The sequence below is a fragment of the Mytilus trossulus genome, chromosome 3 (assembly GCF_036588685.1).
Source record: "Mytilus trossulus isolate FHL-02 chromosome 3, PNRI_Mtr1.1.1.hap1, whole genome shotgun sequence".
Taxonomy (NCBI): Eukaryota; Metazoa; Mollusca; class Bivalvia; order Mytilida; family Mytilidae; genus Mytilus; species Mytilus trossulus.
Genome location: NC_086375.1, coordinates 82,122,326 through 82,129,078, shown reverse-complemented (window position 1 = coordinate 82,129,078; position 6,753 = coordinate 82,122,326). Strand labels below are relative to the sequence as shown.

At 31.3% G+C, this 6,753-nt stretch overlaps 1 long non-coding RNA gene across 1 annotated transcript; it reads left to right on the top strand.

The window, feature by feature from the left end:
* The first annotated feature begins 6 nt into the window (after positions 1–6).
* On the top strand, positions 7–3,565 carry LOC134712621 (uncharacterized). Its single transcript, XR_010106304.1, has 2 exons — positions 7–3,090; positions 3,123–3,565. It is a non-coding gene; the product is annotated as an uncharacterized LOC134712621 (long non-coding RNA).
* The last annotated feature ends 3,188 nt before the right edge of the window (positions 3,566–6,753 follow it).

Genomic DNA, 6,753 nt, shown 5'->3' with positions numbered 1-6,753 from the left:
TTTCTTCTACAATTGTATTAAGTTTGAACTCATTTCTTGTGGTTTTAATAATTGTTTGAAGATTAATGAGAAAAGACATGTGAATTATCACAGCTTGAGTTGAGGTTTAAGCAAGGTCAGTGTCATTAAGATTAAGGCATTTCAGCTAGAAGAATATAAGTCACCAAAAAAAAATACATCATTTAAAACTTCATTTTTTTTCATATCATAGTCATGTATTAGGTGCTGAATTTTTAATACATTTGTTATCAATAAGTATGTATGTGTAAGTAAAAGTATAGTTTCTCCCTCCATATGTATAAGGTGGGAGACTAATTGTGTTATCCTCACAGACATTCCATTTGTACATGTATCTATCTGTGAAAATGTCTTGTCAATGTTAAGTCAAGTTTACACAGAAATGAAAAAAAACTATTAGTTTCTTGCCAGTAGGGAAGTTCTAGCAGACTGCTGCACGTGCAGATAAGATTTTATTGTTGATATAACATGATATGATACATTGTCTTATGAGTTTCTATGATTGCAAAAGTGTGCAAGATGGTTATTATTTTTAATCTTATAATGCACAGTCAATGCACATTGTATTTCACAACTAGCATTTAGTTTCATATATATATTTTTATGTTGCCCAGTCTTCACAATTTACCACAAGCTCTAAAGCTCAGTGAAATGTATTCTGCCTAGTACATGTAGTAGGCATGACAAGACATAAAATATTTAACAATTTAATGAAAGAAAGAACAATTTTAAGGCTTGCAAATCAACAAGTGTACGTTAAGACTGGTTGTCATGGTACATAAAATATTGTTAAAACATGACTTAACTACATTATGGTGGGGTGTTTTTTATGAAAAGCTATGCTTTGGCCAAAAAATTAAATCAAAGCGCTTTTCTTTCTTAATGTGTTGACTATAGAATATAATGAGGAATCAGCCTTAGGGAGAACTTGCATTTATGCATATCTACAGTAAAAAAGTTCCAACTTGAAAATAATGAAGCAGGTTGTTTTCACAAATAGAATTAGTGAGTGCAAAGTCCATATTCCTTACTAAGAACTTTGCCATGAACTTTCTGTTATAAAGTTATTCAGCAATATAATTAAATGTGCATATCACATTTTCCTCAAATAAAAAAAAAAAGGTTTATGGTTAAAATATTTCTAAAATTTTGAAAAGTAGTTCTGACATGTTCATATTTTTGAAACACTCCATGTGAATAAAAAATTAACAGTTGCTAAACATCCTATATTAGTGTTCATTTCACTTTTGTATGAAAATCATAAAAACAACATCAGACTCTCTTTATCACAATGTCCATGTATCATCAAAGGAATATATAATTATGGGTATAAAAATTTGGAGTGCACATTTATTTATTTTTTGCCAAAATTATTTTGTAGTGATTTTCCCAATGTTAAAAAATGTGCAACTTTTCTTATATACAGTACACATGTAGTTAATTATGATTTACTTTATTTTTAATAACTAACAGATAACCAATTTCAACATGTAATTTATACTTTTGTGGACTTCAATGGATAGCCTGTTTAGATTTTTATGCCCCACCTACGATAGTAGAGGGGCATTATGTTTTCTGGTCTGTGCCTCCGGTCGGTCGTTCGTCCGTTCGTTCGTCCGTTCCTTTGTCCTGCTCCAGGTTAAAGTTTTTGGTCAAGGTAGTTTTTGATAAAGCTGAAGTCCAATCAATTTGAAACTTTGTACACTTGTTGCTTATGATATGATCTTTCTAATTTTAAAGCCAAATTAGACATTTGACCCCAATTTCACGGTTCACTGAACATAGAAAATGAAAGTGCGAGTTTCAGGTTAAAGTTTTTGGTCAAGGTAGTTTTTGATGAAGCTGAAGTCCAATCAACTTGAAACTTAGTACACTTGTTGCTTATGATATGATCTTTCTAATTTTAATGCCAAATTAGATTTTCTACCCAATTTCACGGTTCACTGAACATAGAAAATGAAAGTGCGAGTTTCAGGTTAAAGTTTTTGGTCAAGGTAGTTTTTGATGAAGCTGAAGTCCAATCAACTTGAAACTTAGTACACTTGTTGCTTATGATATGATCTTTCTAATTTTAATGCCAAATTAGATTTTCTACCCAATTTCACGGTCCATTGAACATGGAAAATGATAGTGCGAGTGGGGCATCCCTGTACTTAGGACACATTCTTGTTTGTATTAGTTTAATTCTGTAGATAGGATTAAGATCTCATCTAGTCGTATATATTTTTCATGACTTGTGTCCAGCTTTAGGAAGTTTTATTAGTTAAACATTTTTGCAGAATTTATGTTTTATGCTTTATATTATCTGTACATTGTTTTTATGTTTGTTCATAAGCTACAGCTAGACTTTTTCATAATTTTTAAATCTTATTATCTGGTGAATTTAACAATGTAATTTTTTTTTTTCTAAAGTAAAGGAAAATGTGAAGAAGGTTCACTTATAACCAATCCATATCTTTCCTCTTTCATTTAAAATGGTTAAGTTTCACTTCAATCTTATTATTGTTTGTCCTTCCAAGGTAAATTATACTGTTCATTTGTCAGGTGTTCATGAAAGAATTTTAAAACTAAATTGTTGTATTCAGAATCTTATTGATCTTTGTTTTACAAAAGAAAGTATAATTATGTGCAATATGAAAATAATATAGGGTAAAGTTTTATCTCCATACTTCTGTTTCTGGGATGGAGGGTAATGAGGAGTTTTTCTGTTGATTCTGAAAGAGTGATGTACGTTCTGCAGTTTTGATCAAATGCATATGAGTTTCTGTGATATTTATTTGTCATTTGCTATGTAATTTACACTTAGAGTAGCATTTATACAATATGTACAAGTTATTTGTTTATTTTGAATACAAGGATGAGAGGTGTGTTTACAGATTAACAACCGTTGACTTATTATTCCCTAAATATATCTAAAAAAAAAGGATTCCTGGTATAATTGAAAGGTTGGTAATAAACCACATTGAAATATATCCCTTTTTCACGATATAAATCAAAGATGGTTTGTATGTACATCAGTATATATACAGTTATTGACTGGGTTTTAGATCAACAGTTGTTTAGTTAGACATGGTTTTAGATCAACAGTTGTTTAGTTAGACAAGAAAACAGAAGTGTTGCCCTAAGGCTAAGGCTGACATTTACTTACAGTTTGTGGGTGTAATTACAATTGATCAAGAATTAGTAGAACTGTTTTGTTATACCTCAACCCTATCAAGTGACATTCACAATACTAGTGAAGACTGATCAATGAAATACAGTATCTAAATAATACGGTCATTTTCATGAAAATCTTTTTAAAATTAATCAGTTCTTTACGTAATGTCTTTATATAGAGAAAACATTGAAATAAGTATAATAAATTTTCTTTGATCTAGTTCTTGATTATAGAATATCAAACTATTTTGTAGTTGTGTTGTTCATATCTACCTTTTCACTAATACATCTTACCATTAGAAAGTAGACAAACAAACTACTTGAAATGTACATGCACTGAATACAAAAGTTGTTGATTTTTTTTTTATCAAATACTGTTCAGGAGGTATTTTTGTTTTTTTCTGTTAAAGATAACCCATGTTTAGAAATTTGAGAATAATTTAGCGCGTCTGGCATACCAAATTGTAATCCTGGTACCATTGATAACTAATAGAGACTTTTGTAAAAAGTGAAAAATTAGATTGTAGAAGGTTATAACATATCAAATTTTAGATGGTTTTCAGAGATTGAATGCATATTTTTTTGGCTTCCTCCTTTATGACAGATATATTTCTTTTTTTTTTATTTACAAGTCATCATGTTATTTTATGTTAACTAGTCACATGAACCATCAGGGATGGCAAAATATTTGTGATAGATATACAGAGAACATAGTTATACAGAACAGTTTAAAAGATGAACATTGTTTCAGTTGTTTGTAAGGGCATCAGAGTAAGACCATAAGTTAAAGCAGTATTATATACAGCTGATTAATAGTTCAATATTTAGGACCATGTTGTTAAACCATATTTATATAGTTTTCATATTTTGAACCAACATAATTTGTTATGCATGGTTATAGTTTTATAATCAATATCAATATGAAAATCAATAAAGTTATTTTGCTTAGTCATTTCAGTTTTGATTTATAAATTGATTCCTTAATATCCTATATTCTAAATTGATTCCTTAATATCCTATATTCTAAATTGATTCCTTAATATCCTATATTTAGGACATCTTATTAGTTTCCTTGATTTTAACATTTCCCTAATAAAGAAATAAACTACAAAATATGTTCACCCAAATTATTATTTGCCTACAACATCCATGTGATAGGAGATATTGTGTTGCCGTTTTGGGGTATGATAGGCTGTGCATTAGCTAGGTCAATCTTTTTCATACATAGGTACAAGATGGCTGGTTGGGCCAAAATGTAGGTACAAGATGGATGGTTGAGCTAGATCTTGGGGGTCCAGCTGAAAAGAAAAAGTCAATAACATAGCTTGACAATCTTCATCAAACAGTTTTGGTAATAATAATCAGGAGAGTAATAAATAATCTGTTCAACTTTAAAACATAAAAATTGGTAGACTTAGCTTCATCCAACATGTTAGTTACCTTATAGACAGGCTTATTGATATTCCCAATTTCGTACCATCATCAATGGTCAAGAGATGTAAATAAATTCGAAGTCGGCAAGATGTTGTTGAAATGTCTTTAACAAAATTTCTTCAATCTCGATATATTCAATCTGAAATCTAGTTAAGATGCATTACTTGTATTAAATCTGTTTTGACCACAGCCAGATTAGCATACCTGCCTTGTCAACACGACATGAAACCCATCTTTCGTATCTGTCAATGGTGCCAGCATAAGAGCAAGAACTGTTTATACTTAAAATATCTTGATTTCATCTTTTAGTTTTTTTTGGTGGCATGTTTTACTTAGACTGAAAATAAACTGACAAACTAAAGACTAAGCAAAACAAACCCCACATAAAAAATGGGGGTGATCTCAAGTATTCCGTAAGGGTAAGCAGATTCTTCTCCACATGTTGCTCATGTTTTTACAAACCCAGTAAAAAGTCTAATTCTGTAGGTTGCATACATAAAAAGGGAGCGTGATTGTAGTTACGACATGAGTAACATATCCGAAATAATTTGCAAAACGAATATTCTAACAACTTGTGATGGCGTCCGTAAAATTCAAAAAGGGATTATTTCAAATGCACTATTTGGAACTCTTTGTTTAATAGCTTCTTAAGAACAGTAAACCTATATGAAGGAAATACAAGCCAAGGAATATCGTATAAATTTGAAGGTATATAATCTGTATGCTGACGCTGCTGGAAAATTGCTTCATAGAAATGGAAAGTTCACAATTGGGAATCTGAAATCACCTCTTCTGTCCTTTATCGTCTTGAATATGTTCGATGGGATATATGCGTACAACATAGCCATCAAATTTTGACTTATTTAGTGAGAGAACATCATCTTTATAGCGGAAACTAAAGTCACAGGATATTGCTTACTTCTTGTCTTTCTTCTGAACAAGTTCCTGTATGAAGTCGGCCTCTTAAGAATAAAGAAATAAGTCGGCAAGAGGGATACAGTTGCTTCCCATGGGAATGCCGATAGTTTGTCAAAAACACGTCATCCAAACGTGACAAATATGTTTTTAACAAGAAATCAAGCATCTTGATAATGTCAGTTTCAAAGATTTTTTGGTTTGAATCAGAGGGAGTTTTTACAAAGTAGGATTTGTCCCTCTCTACTACAAGATACTTGTATCTACGTTTGCCATTCTTTTAAATGAGCCAAACAAACCAAGTCATTCAATGTCTCGTTTAGTTCGGAATGGGGAATAAGTGTGTAAATTGTAAAAAAAAATGTCAAATCTTTTAATACAAGATGAGAGATTCTTAGATTGTATGTACTCTAAAAGATCTTTGGAACTTTTTAGTATCCACGTCTGTTTCACTCCACCTCTAGAATAGGCAGTTTCACAAGAGCCCGGCTTTGATTGTTGATAAAATTGATGTTAATAATTTAGAAAGAGGTTTCGTGGAACACTTGGAAAACCCAGCAGTAGGAAACTTATGAAGTTCAGGTATCAAATGTAGTGATGGAAGATCCAGTTTATAATCTTTGGTTGAAATTACAAAGGAACATAAAACAGACCTATGCTTATCCAGGATTTCCTCTTCAGTAAGTGTCGTGGCGCATAGGTTGAGTTTCCAAGTTTATTGTCAATACCTAATTCATTTATCAAACAGTTTATGTAATGAGATTTACACACAAAAACGATGTTGTTTTGGGCTTTATCTGTGGGGAAAACAGCATAGTCGGCAGTCATGGAGGTAGGACAAACTCATACCCTTAATCCATTTGGAAAGAGGGGAAACTTCGCAAAAAAATCAAAAATTGATATTATGTTCATTCTGTATAAAAATGCTCAAATTCATAGATATTAAAGTTTTATTTCGCTAGATAAGTGATCACCATCGATTTTATATTTAGAGTATTAATTCTCGGGTACGTCTAAACACCGCTCAGGACCTCCTGAGTGCACTCAGGACATACAAAGTGCACTCAGGACCCTTTATAGTCATCGCATTTGCACACAGGATGTATGTATATATTCGTTACATGCTGCTTATATAAGAATTAAATTTTGGTAGAATTTGAAATCGAACTTAGATAGATATGTTAATTTTTTTTAAATAATGAGGGCACGTGTCACTGATTACATAACTAC